Here is a 12,696-nt window from a genome sequence, read left to right as displayed (position 1 = left end):
CACATCAGGTGTGTTAGTAGCTAGCAGGGTCTCTAGGTCCACGTAGATGTGACCACTCACGGCTGGGAGGCAGATCTCCTCGAGTGTTTGTGCTTTGGTCAGAAGGCATGGCTGTGGGATAGCGGGAGTCTGTGGCCTATTTCAAAAACCTCTGGGGGTCAAAGTTCTCATGTGGCTTCTTGAAGCTGGTAGGGATGTTTCTCCATTCAGTGGGGTGGTCCAAAGCCAGGGTACTGTGTATAACCTGTGACTTTTACTATTCAGTGTCACTGCAGAGGGCCTCAAGGACACACAAAGACCAGGACGGGGATGCAGAGGCTGACACAGAAACCCACAAGCGCATCATCGTGCCTAGTCATAGTCACGCACGCGCACACGCAGGAACACACACATACACCCTCACACACAACGGCCAACGTACATGCCTAACTTCCTGCAGTCATGCTGTCAGACACACTTTCAGTTCTTGGTAAGGGATAGGGGTCCTTGTGAAGCAGGTTCAGGGCTCCAGCCCAGGTAAATGTTCGCATAAATCATGTTCTCTAAGGACCCAGGTTCACTCCTGAATCCTGCGTGATTTCCGTCCACATCTCAGGTGCAGTTTCTTGGCAAGGCTGGCCGTCAGCAAAGACAAGAGGACGTTTGCGTGGGCTGACGACTGGAGGTGCTGAGGAGAACTGGAAAAAGTGAGGCGGGCCCACGTTTCCGAGCGTGGACGTGGATATTTCAGGATGGTAGGCATTCAACCACCACAACATGTGTCATTGGATATTAGGTTTTCCTCTGGCGGCCCCAGTGGCTGCAAGAGTAGATTGACTGTTGCTCTTGCAGAGTGGCCTGAGGGCTGTGGATTCCCCAGGGTTTTGGAGTACTACGAGGTCATGGCTCCTCTGCAGACCCGCATGGCATGCCCGGTTGTGTTGTGCAGCGTCCCAGCACGTGCTTGGATCGATGATGACACCCTTGTATGCATTCCTTGGAAAATCTGAACAAAATGAGTGAGAACACTCTACCGTCTCCTCATCGAGTCTGAGGTCCGGCACGTTTCCTCTCTCGGGTGTTTCAGACAGTGAGGAGTGAGGGCCAGTGTCCCCTACTGACATGCATGCAAACACCACCCAGGGCTCCAGACTTGGAGGGGCTACTGTCTGAGGTTCGACTGTGTCTGCCCGTAAGCTGGGTCATGTATGAAGAATATCAGGTCGCTGCTAGAAGACCGTTAAGGGAATGCGAGTGGGAAGGCTCTCGTGATGGTCTTCAGAGTTGGATTGTGTGCAGGTGTAGGCCCAGTGAGCTTGCAGCTTGGAAAGGTGTGCTTTGGCCGGGATCACGCTTTGTGCACGCCGCTTGGGTGGTTAATTCTGGAAGCCAAAATGTGCAAGCTTCCCTGATTGGAGCATGGAGCCTCAGGCCAGGCCTGTGTGGCCCTCCCTGTCCTTGAGTTTGGCGCGTTGAGGTTCTTGAGTGCCCGGTGGGGCTGGAGCAGTGGGTGGGTGTGGGCTGGGGTTGGACGTTGGCGGAAGGGGGCTGATGGATTAGGCCTCGGTGGTGCCCACGTCAGCTCATCTACTGCAGCTTCTGGCACAGTGTTTGCACTAAGTGGGTCATCGTGGAGTGGGGTTAGAAACGAGTGCTGCATTTAAGCCTGCGTGGTGACTGCTGGCCTGGAGAGGAAGGTGAGGTGTTATGAGGACATGTCCTGTGTGATGTCGTGGGATGGGCTGTCATCATTGGGTTGCAGACGCTGGCCATGGCTTCCCAAGCACGTGTCCTGTTTGTGGTGGGCTGGCATCAGCTGCCTATGAAGGGGATGGCTTTGGCATTTCATGAGGATTCGGTGAGGTAGGTAACCTGTGATGAGTTGAGATTCCGTTGCTGGAGGGATGACTCCCAAAGGGTGTCTTGCGGGACCTAGAGAAGATGGACATGCTGAGGCATTTGTGCTGGCCTCCTTGGAGGAAGGTGAGTTATGCAAACAGGCCCTTTGGCCGCTTTGTCCCACGTTTGGGAATGTGCAAAGTGAAAGTTTTTCTCCCAGAGGGCATGATGCGGCCGGCCTGTGTGTCATGCAGGCCTTTCGAACAGCCAGAAGTTTACGCGGGGCAGAGATGGGGGCACTGTTGCTATGCTAGGTGAGCTGCCGTGGACAGGCACTGTGCCCTTTCAGACTTACAGGTCCCCTCGCGTGGCAGAGGTCTTCTGTTGGAAGTCTGTCTGTGGTTCTCGGGGACAGTGCTTTTGATCTCTGTAAGGTCCTTGGTAGTGTCACTGTGGCAGTGGAGAAGTGCCAGAATGCATGGGGTGGGGTCGGCGTCATTAAAGCAGACATGTATGTGGTCTGTCTTCCTTGGTGTACAGTGACCCCGTGTTCGCATGATGTCTGTGGCTTCAAGTAAGGTCGAGTTGCCCTGCGGGCAGGAGGAGGGCACTTCGGACGAGGCTGTCAAGTATTTGAGCGTTTCCTCCGGTTTCAGGGCCGAGAAACCTGCCGGCTGGGCGCTGGCGAGGTGTGGCCGGGAAGATGATCTAGTTTCGCCGTGGGGTTCCAACCTGGGTTATGGGTGCTTAAGCCCACCACTTCCCATGTTGGGCATACACACGGGTCCACGGAACACGATTTGGCCTAGTTGGCGAGAATTGGCATTTGGGCCAAATTTCGTTAGGCCCTTGAGTGGTGCCAGGCTGCATCTTGCCTGTAGCCATCTGCAGGTTGGTTTCAGCCCACCCATAGGAGGTTCCCTTGCTTCCGGAAGCACTGGGAGTGGCCCAAGTGCACATCAGATGTGCTGTTAGCTGGCAGGATGTCCATGTCCACAGACATGCGACACCCACGGCCGGTAGGCAGGTCTCATCTAGGTTCGTGCTTTGGTCAGAAGGCATGGCTGTGGGAGAGCGGGAGTCCGTGGCCTATTTCTACAGCTCCTGTGGGGTCACAGTTCGCATGCGGCTCTTGCAGCGCACAGGAGTCTTTCTTTTTCTGTTGGGAGTCCAACCAGGGTGTTGTGTATAAACTCTGGTATTTACTGTTGGAGGCCTCTGCAGAGGGCCACAGGGACACACAGAGAGCAAGACGTGTTTTCAGAGGCACACACAGGACCCCACAATCGCGTCATCGTGCACAGTCGCAGTCACACACGCCCACGCGCGTGAATACACACATACAGCGTCTCACACACTGGCCAATGTACGTACCTAACTTCCTGCAGACATGCTGTGAGACACAAATCAATACTCGGTAAGAGATAATAGGTCCTTGGGAAGCAGGTTCAGAGCAGAAGCCCAGGTAAATATTCGCATGGATCATGTTCCCTGAGGACCTCGGTCCACTTCTGAAGCCTCTGTTATTTCTGTCCACTTCTCAGGTGTAGTTGCTCGGCAAGGCCGGCTGTCGGCAAGACGAAGATGACCTTCGCGTACTCTGATGACTGGATGTGCTAAGAAAACTGGAAAAAGTGAGGCGAGTGCATGTTGCTGAGCATGGCTGTGGATAACTCAGGACGGTAGGCATTCACTCACCCTAAGATGTGCCATTCTATATTAGGTTTTCCTCAGATGGGCCCAATGGCTGCAAGAGTGGATTGATTGTTGCTTTTGCTGAGTGGCCTGAGGACTGTGGATTCCCCAGGCTGTTGGAGTACTCCAGGGTAATGGCTCCTGTGCAGAGCCCCGCGGCAGCCCGGTTATGTTCTACAGCTTCCCAGCAGAGCTTGCATCAATGACGACACCCTTGTATGCATTCCTTGGAAAATGTGAACAAAATGAGTGAGAACACTCTACCGTCTCCTCATCGAAACTGAGGTCCAGCACGTTTCCTCTCTCGGGGGTAGGGCACAGTTAGGTGTGAGGGCCATCGTGCCCTCCTGACATGATGCAAACACCACCCAGGTCTCCAGCTTTGGAGGGGTTTCTGTCTGAGAGTGGACCGTGTCTGCACATAAACTGGGTCGTCTATGAATCCCAGGCCCCTGCTGAAAGGCCGATGAGGGAATTTGAGGGGGCAGGCTCAACTGCTGATCTTCAGAGTGGGAGTGTGGACTGGGGTAGGCCCATTGAGCTTGCAGCTTGGGAGGTGTGTTTTGGCCAGTGTCAGGGTTTGTGCGTGCCACTTTGGGGGTTGATTCTGGAAGCCAAAATGAGAAAGCTTCCCTGGTTGGAGCATGGAACCTCAGGCCAGGCCTGTGGCCCTCCCTGTCGTTGTGTTTGGCGTATTGAGGTTCTTGAGTGCCTGGTGGGTCTGGAGCAGTCGGTGGGGCTGGCTGGGGTTGGACAGTGGCGGAAGGGGGCTGATGGATTAGGCCTCAGGGGTGCCCATGTCAGCTCATCTACTGCAGCTTCTGGCACAGTGTTTGCACTAAGTGGGTCATCGTGGAGTGGGGTTAGGAACGAGTGCTGCATTTAAGCCTGCGTGGTGACTGCTGGCCTGGAGAGGAAAGTAAGGCATTATGAGGACATGTCCTTTGTGATGTCGTGGGATGGGCTGTCATCATTGGGTTGCAGATTCTGGCCACGGCTTCCCAAGCACGTGTCCTGTTCGGGGTGGGCTGGCGTCAGCTGCGTATTAAGGGGATGGCTTTGGCATTTCATGAGGATTCGGTGAGGTAGGTAACCTGTGATGAGTTGAGATTCCGTTGCTGGAGGGATGACTCCCAAAGGGTGTCTTGCGGGACCTAGAGAAGATAGACATGCTGAGGCGTCTGTGCCCCTCTTCTTGAGGATAGGTGAGTTATGTGAACATGCCCTTTGGCCGCTTTGTCCCTTGTTTGGGAATGTGCCAAGTGAAAGTTTTTCTCCTGGAGGGCATGATGCAGCCGACCCGTGTGTCATGCAGGCCTTTCGAACAGCCAGAAGTTTACGCGGGGCAGAGATGGGGGCACTGTTGCTATGCTAGGTGCGCTGCCATGGCCAGGCACTATGCCCTTTCAGAGTTAGAGGTCCCCTCGCGTGGCAGAGGTCTTCTGTTGGAAGTCTGTCTGTGGTCCTCGGGGACAGTGCTTTTGATCTCTGCAAGGTCCTTAGTAGTGTCGCTGTGGCAGTGGAGAAGTGCCAGAATGCATGGGGTGGGATCGGCGTCATCAAAGCAGACATGTATGTGGTCTGTCTTCCTTGGTGTACAGTGACCCCGTGTTCGCATGATGTCTGTGACTTCAAGTAAGGTCGAGTTGCCCTGAGGGCAGGAGGAGGGCGCTTCGGACGAGGCTGTCAAAAATTTGAGCATTTCCTCCAGGTTCAGGGCCGAGAAACCTGCCGGCTGGGCGCTGGTGAGACGTGGCCGGGAAGATGGTCTAGTTTCTGCTGTGGGGTTCCAACCTGGATTATGGTTGCTGAATCCTACCACTTCCCGTGGTGGGCATACCCATGGGTCCACAGAACATGATTTGTCCTATTTGGCGAGAATTGGCTTTTGGGCCAAATATCGTTAGCCCCTTGAGTGGAGCCAGGCTGCATCTTGCCTGTAGCCATCTTCAGGTTGGTTTCAGTCCACCCATAGGAGTTTCCCTTGCTTCCGGAAGCACTGGGAGTGGCCCAAGTGCACATCAGATGTGCTGTTAGCTGGCAGGATGTCCACGTCCACACTCATGTGACACCCACGGCCGGTAGGCAGGTCTCATCTAGGTTCGTCCTTTGGTCAGAAGGCATGGCTATGCGAGAGCGGGAGTCTGTGGCCTATTTCTACAGCTCCTGGGGGTCACAGTTCTCATAAGGCTCTTGCAGCTCACAGGGGTCTTTCTTTTTCTGTTGGGAGTCCAACCAGGTTGTTGTGTATAATCTCTGGTATTAACAATTGGAGGCCTCTGCAGAGGGCCACAGGGACACACAGAGAGCAAGATGCGTTTTCAGAGGCACACGCAGGAACCCACAATCGCGTCCTCGTGCGCAGTCGCAGTCACACACGCCCACGCACGTGAATACACACATACAGCGTCTCACACACTGGCCAATGTACATGCCTAACTTCCTGCAGACATGCTGTGAGACACAAAACAATAATCGGTGAGGGATAGAGGTCCTTGGGAAGCAGGTTCAGAGCAGAAGCCCAGGTAAAGATTCGCATGGATCATGTTCCCTGAGGACCTCGGTCCACTTCTGAAGCCTCTGTTATTTCTGTCCACTTCTCAGGTGTAGTTGCTCGGCAAGGCCGGCTGTCGGCAAGACGAAGATGACCTTCGCGTACTCTGATGACTGGGTGAGCTAAGGAAAACTGGAAAAAGTGAGGCGGGCGCATACTGCTGAGCATGGCCGTAGATAACTCAGGACGGTAGGCATTCACTCACCCTAAGATGTGCCATTCTATATTAGGTTTTCCTCAGATGGGCCCAATGGCTGCAAGAGTGGATTGATGTTTGCTTTTGCTGAGTGGTCTGAGGACTGTGGATTCCCCAGGCTGTTGGAGTACTCCAGGGTAATGTCTCCTCTGCAGAGCCCCATGGCCTGCCCGGTTATGTTCTGCAGCTTCCCAGCATGTATTCGGATCGATGATGACACCCTTGTATGCATTCCTTGGAAAATGTGAACAAAATGAGTTAGAACACTCTACAGTCTCCTTATCGAAACTGAGGTCCAGCACGTTTCCTCTCTCGGGGTTAGGGCACAGTGAGGAGTGAGGGTCATCATCCCCTCCTGACATACATGCAAATACCACCCAGTACTCCAGCATTGGAGGGGTTTCTGTCTGAGGGTGGACCGTGTCTGCACGTAAACTGGGTCGTCTGTGAACCCCAGGTCCCTGGTGAAAGGCCGATGAGGGAATGTGAGGGGGCAGGCTCACCTGCTGATCTTCAGAGGCAGAGTGTGGGCTGAGGTAGGTGCAGTGAGCTTGCAGTTTGGGAGGTGTGTTTTGGCCAGTGTCGTGGTTTTTTTGTGCCGCTTTGGGGGTTAATTCTGGAAGTCAAAATGAGAAAGCTTCCCTGGTTGGAGCCCGGAGACTCAGGCCAGGCCTGTGGCCCTCCCTGTTTTTGCGTTTGTCATGGTGAAGTTCTTGAGTGCCCAGTGGGGCTGGAGCAGTGGGTGTGTGGGGGCTGGCGTTGGGCATCGGCGCAAGGGGGCTGATGGATTAGGCCTCGGTGTTGCGCTTGTCAGCTCCTGTATTGCAATTCCTGGCACGGTGTTTTCGCCCCGTGGGTCATCGTGGAGTGGGGTGAGATACGAGTGTTGCATTTAAGCCTGCGCCGTGGCTGATGGTCTGGACAGGAAGGTAAGGCATGATAAGGACAGGTCCTACGTGATGTTGTGGCATGGGCTGTCATCATTGGGTTGCAGGCTCTGGCCTCGGCTTCTCAAGGATTTGTCACGTACTTGATGGGCTGGCATCACCTGCCTATGGAGAGGATGACTTTGGCGGTTCATGTGGATGCGATGAGGTAGGTAACCTGTGTAGACTTGTTGTGATCCCGTTGCCGGAGAAATGATTCCCAAAGGGTGTCTTGCGTAACCTAGAAAAGATCGATATGCTGAGGAGTGTGTGCCGGCCTTCTCGGGGTAGGTGAGTTATGCGAACATGCCCTTTGGCCACTTTGTTCCCTAGTTTGGGAATGTGCAAAGCGAAAGTGTTTTTCCCGGAAGGCGTGACGCGGCCGGCCCATGAGGTACGGATGCCTATCTAACAGCCAGAGGTTTATCCGAAGCAGTCCGTTGGCATGGTAGAGATGGGCGCGCTGTTGTGATGCCAGGTGCGCTGACCTTGACAGCCACTGTGCCCTTACTGGCTTCCAGGCCCCCTCTCATGGCAGAGGTCTTCCGTTGGAAGTTTGTCTGTGGTCCTCGGGGACAGTGCTTTTGATCTCTGTGAGGTCCTCGGTAGTATCGCTATGGCAGTGGAGAAGTGCCAGGATGCATGGTGTGGGTTCGGCATCATCAAAGCAGACATGCTTGTGGTTTGTCTTCCCTGGTGTATAGTGTCCCCGTGTTCGCATGTTATCTGTGGCTTCCAGTAGGGTCGAGTTGCCGTGTGGGCAGGAGGAGGGCAGTGAGGACAAGGTTGCTCAGTGTTTGAGCGTTTCCTCGGGATTCAGGGCTCTGAATCCTGCCGAGGGGGAGCTGGCCGAGACGTGGCTGGAAAGGTGGCCTGGTTTCTGCCGTGGGGTTTGAACCTGGGTCATGGTTGCCGAAGACCACCTCTTGCCGTGGTGGGCATTCCAACAGGTCCACAGAAAGTGATTTGGCCTAGTTGGCGAGAAGTCACACTTGGGCTGAAGTCCATTAGACCCTTGAGAGGTGCCAGGTTGCATCTTGCCTATAGCCAGCTGCAGGTCATTGTCAACGCCATCCATGGGAAGTTCCCTTGCTTCCAAAAGCGCTGGGAGTGACCCCTAGTGCTCATCAGGTGTGTTAGTAGCTAGCAGGGTCTCTAGGTCCACGTAGATGTGGCCACTCACGGCTGGGAGGCAGATCTCCTCGAGTGTTTGTGCTTTGGTCAGAAGGCATGGCTGTGGGATAGCGGGAGTCTGTGGCCTATTTCAACAGCCTCTGGGGGTCAAAGTTCTCATGTGGCTTCTTGAAGCTGGTAGGGATGTTTCTCCATTCAGTGGGGTGGTCCAAAGCCAGGGTACTGTGTATAACCTGTGACTTTTACTATTCAGTGTCACTGCAGAGGGCCTCAAGGACACACAAAGACCAGGACGGGGATGCAGAGGCTGACACAGAAACCCACAAGCGCATCATCGTGCCTAGTCATAGTCACGCACGCGCACACGCAGGAACACACACATACACCCTCACACACAACGGCCAACGTACATGCCTAACTTCCTGCAGTCATGCTGTCAGACACACTTTCAGTTCTTGGTAAGGGATAGGGGTCCTTGTGAAGCAGGTTCAGGGCTCCAGCCCAGGTAAATGTTCGCATAAATCATGTTCTCTAAGGACCCAGGTTCACTTCTGAATCCTGCGTGATTTCCGTCCACATCTCAGGTGCAGTTTCTTGGCAAGGCTGGCCGTCAGCAAAGACAAGAGGACGTTTGCGTGGGCTGACGACTGGAGGTGCTGAGGAGAACTGGAAAAAGTGAGGCGGGCCCACGTTTCCGAGCGTGGACGTGGCTATTTCAGGATGGTAGGCATTCAACCACCACAACGTGTGTCATTGGATATTAGGTTTTCCTCTGACGGCCCCAGTGGCTGCGAGAGTAGATTGACTGTTGCTCTTGCAGAGTGGCCTGAGGGCTGTGGATTCCCCAGGGTTTTGGAGTACTACGAGGTCATGGCTCCTCTGCAGACCCGCATGGCATGCCCGGTTGTGTTGTGCAGCGTCCCAGCACGTGCTTGGATCGATGATGACACCCTTGTATGCATTCCTTGGAAAATCTGAACAAAATGAGTGAGAACACTCTACCGTCTCCTCATCGAGTCTGAGGTCCGGCACGTTTCCTCTCTCGGGTGTTTCAGACAGTGAGGAGTGAGGGCCAGTGTCCCCTACTGACATGCATGCAAACACCACCCAGGGCTCCAGACTTGGAGGGGCTACTGTCTGAGGTTCGACTGTGTCTGCCCGTAAGCTGGGTCATGTATGAATATCAGGTCGCTGCTAGAAGACCGTTAAGGGAATGCGAGTGGGAAGGCTCTCGTGATGGTCTTCAGAGTTGGATTGTGTGCAGGTGTAGGCCCAGTGAGCTTGCAGCTTGGAAAGGTGTGCTTTGGCCGGGATCACGCTTTGTGCACGCCGCTTGGGTGGTTAATTCTGGAAGCCAAAATGTGCAAGCTTCCCTGATTGGAGCATGGAGCCTCAGGCCAGGCCTGTGTGGCCCTCCCTGTCCTTGAGTTTGGCGCGTTGAGGTTCTTGAGTGCCCGGTGGGGCTGGAGCAGTGGGTGGGTGTGGGCTGGGGTTGGACGTTGGCGGAAGGGGGCTGATGGATTAGGCCTCGGTGGTGCCCACGTCAGCTCATCTACTGCAGCTTCTGGCACAGTGTTTGCACTAAGTGGGTCATCGTGGAGTGGGGTTAGGAACGAGTGCTGCATTTAAGCCTGCGTGGTGACTGCTGGCCTGGAGAGGAAGGTGAGGTGTTATGAGGACATGTCCTGTGTGATGTCGTGGGATGGGCTGTCATCATTGGGTTGCAGACGCTGGCCATGGCTTCCCAAGCACGTGTCCTGTTTGTGGTGGGCTGGCATCAGCTGCCTATGAAGGGGATGGCTTTGGCATTTCATGAGGATTCGGTGAGGTAGGTAACCTGTGATGAGTTGAGATTCCGTTGCTGGAGGGATGACTCCCAAAGGGTGTCTTGCGGGACCTAGAGAAGATGGACATGCTGAGGCATTTGTGCTGGCCTCCTTGGAGGAAGGTGAGTTATGCAAACAGGCCCTTTGGCCGCTTTGTCCCACGTTTGGGAATGTGCAAAGTGAAAGTTTTTCTCCCAGAGGGCATGATGCGGCCGGCCCGTGTGTCATGCAGGCCTTTCGAACAGCCAGAAGTTTACGCGGGGCAGAGATGGGGGCACTGTTGCTATGCTAGGTGAGCTGCCGTGGACAGGCACTGTGCCCTTTCAGACTTACAGGTCCCCTCGCGTGGCAGAGATCTTCTGTTGGAAGTCTGTCTGTGGCTCTCGGGGACAGTGCTTTTGATCTCTGTAAGGTCCTTGGTAGTGTCACTGTGGCAGTGGAGAAGTGCCAGAATGCATGGGGTGGGGTCGGCGTCATTAAAGCAGACATGTATGTGGTCTGTCTTCCTTGGTGTACAGTGACCCCGTGTTCGCATGATGTCTGTGGCTTCAAGTAAGGTCGAGTTGCCCTGCGGGCAGGAGGAGGGCACTTCGGACGAGGCTGTCAAGTGTTTGAGCGTTTCCTCCGGTTTCAGGGCCGAGAAACCTGCCGGCTGGGCGCTGGCGAGGTGCGGCCGGGAAGATGATCTAGTTTCGCCGTGGGGTTCCAACCTGGGTTATGGGTGCTTAAGCCCACCACTTCCCATGTTGGGCATACACACGGGTCCACGGAACACGATTTGGCCTAGTTGGCGAGAATTGGCATTTGGGCCAAATTTCGTTAGGCCCTTGAGTGGTGCCAGGCTGCATCTTGCCTGTAGCCATCTGCAGGTTGGTTTCAGCCCACCCATAGGAGGTTCCCTTGCTTCCGGAAGCACTGGGAGTGGCCCAAGTGCACATCAGATGTGCTGTTAGCTGGCAGGATGTCCATGTCCACAGACATGCGACACCCACGGCCGGTAGGCAGGTCTCATCTAGGTTCGTGCTTTGGTCAGAAGGCATGGCTGTGGGAGAGCGGGAGTCCGTGGCCTATTTCTACAGCTCCTGTGGGGTCACAGTTCGCATGCGGCTCTTGCAGCTCACAGGAGACTTTCTTTTTCTGTTGGGAGTCCAACCAGGGTGTTGTGTATAAACTCTGGTATTTACTGTTGGAGGCCTCTGCAGAGGGCCACAGGGACACACAGAGAGCAAGACGTGTTTTCAGAGGCACACACAGGACCCCACAATCGCGTCATCGTGCACAGTCGCAGTCACACACGCCCACGCGTGTGAATACACACATACAGCATCTCACACACTGGCCAATGTACGTGCCTAACTTCCTGCAGACATGCTGTGAGACACAAATCAATACTCGGTAAGAGATAATAGGTCCTTGGGAAGCAGGTTCAGAGCAGAAGCCCAGGTAAATATTCGCATGGATCATGTTCCCTGAGGACCTCGGTCCACTTCTGAAGCCTCTGTTATTTCTGTCCACTTCTCAGGTGTAGTTGCTCGGCAAGGCCGGCTGTCGGCAAGACGAAGATGACCTTCGCGTACTCTGATGACTGGATGTGCTAAGAAAACTGGAAAAAGTGAGGCGAGTGCATGTTGCTGAGCATGGCTGTGGATAACTCAGGACGGTAGGCATTCGCTCACCCTAAGATGTGCCATTCTATATTAGGTTTTCCTCAGATGGGCCCAATGGCTGCAAGAGTGGATTGATTGTTGCTTTTGCTGAGTGGCCTGAGGACTGTGGATTCCCCAGGCTGTTGGAGTACTCCAGGGTAATGGCTCCTGTGCAGAGCCCCGCGGCAGCCCGGTTATGTTCTACAGCTTCCCAGCAGAGCTTGCATCAATGACGACACCCTTGTATGCATTCCTTGGAAAATGTGAACAAAATGAGTGAGAACACTCTACCGTCTCCTCATCGAAACTGAGGTCCAGCACGTTTCCTCTCTCGGGGGTAGGGCACAGTTAGGTGTGAGGGCCATCGTGCCCTCCTGACATGATGCAAACACCACCCAGGTCTCCAGCTTTGGAGGGGTTTCTGTCTGAGAGTGGACCGTGTCTGCACATAAACTGGGTCGTCTATGAATCCCAGGCCCCTGCTGAAAGGCCGATGAGGGAATTTGAGGGGGCAGGCTCAACTGCTGATCTTCAGAGTGGGAGTGTGGACTGGGGTAGGCCCATTGAGCTTGCAGCTTGGGAGGTGTGTTTTGGCCAGTGTCAGGGTTTGTGCGTGCCACTTTGGGGGTTGATTCTGGAAGCCAAAATGAGAAAGCTTCCCTGGTTGGAGCATGGAACCTCAGGCCAGGCCTGTGGCCCTCCCTGTCGTTGTGTTTGGCGTATTGAGGTTCTTGAGTGCCTGGTGGGTCTGGAGCAGTCGGTGGGGCTGGCTGGGGTTGGACAGTGGCGGAAGGGGGCTGATGGATTAGGCCTCAGGGGTGCCCATGTCAGCTCATCTACTGCAGCTTCTGGCACAGTGTTTGCACTAAGTGGGTCATCGTGGAGTGGGGTTAGGAACGAG

General features: G+C 54.6%; 5 non-coding genes across 5 annotated transcripts; all 5 read left to right on the top strand.

Moving 5' to 3' along the window:
- Nucleotides 1–945: 945 nt before the first annotated feature.
- On the top strand, nt 946–1,038 carry LOC115803972 (small nucleolar RNA SNORD116). The gene has a single exon (XR_004024776.2). It is a non-coding gene; the product is annotated as a small nucleolar RNA SNORD116 (small nucleolar RNA).
- Nucleotides 1,039–3,709: 2,671 nt separating this feature from the next.
- Nucleotides 3,710–3,802, top strand: LOC149750149 (small nucleolar RNA SNORD116). The gene has a single exon (XR_016392397.1). It is a non-coding gene; the product is annotated as a small nucleolar RNA SNORD116 (small nucleolar RNA).
- A 2,665-nt stretch (nt 3,803–6,467) lies between these two features.
- LOC149750148 (small nucleolar RNA SNORD116) lies at nt 6,468–6,560 on the top strand. The gene has a single exon (XR_016392393.1). It is a non-coding gene; the product is annotated as a small nucleolar RNA SNORD116 (small nucleolar RNA).
- A 2,697-nt stretch (nt 6,561–9,257) lies between these two features.
- On the top strand, nt 9,258–9,350 carry LOC149750147 (small nucleolar RNA SNORD116). Its single transcript, XR_016392362.1, has one exon. It is a non-coding gene; the product is annotated as a small nucleolar RNA SNORD116 (small nucleolar RNA).
- Nucleotides 9,351–12,018: 2,668 nt separating this feature from the next.
- LOC149750146 (small nucleolar RNA SNORD116) lies at nt 12,019–12,111 on the top strand. Its single transcript, XR_016392396.1, has one exon. It is a non-coding gene; the product is annotated as a small nucleolar RNA SNORD116 (small nucleolar RNA).
- The last annotated feature ends 585 nt before the right edge of the window (nt 12,112–12,696 follow it).

The sequence above is a fragment of the Delphinapterus leucas genome, chromosome 2 (assembly GCF_059928025.1).
Source record: "Delphinapterus leucas isolate spDelLeu-1000000601 "Yukka" chromosome 2, BTC_Dleu_Yukka2, whole genome shotgun sequence".
Classification (NCBI taxonomy): Eukaryota; Metazoa; Chordata; class Mammalia; order Artiodactyla; family Monodontidae; genus Delphinapterus; species Delphinapterus leucas.
This window is presented reverse-complemented; position numbering and strand designations above follow the sequence as displayed.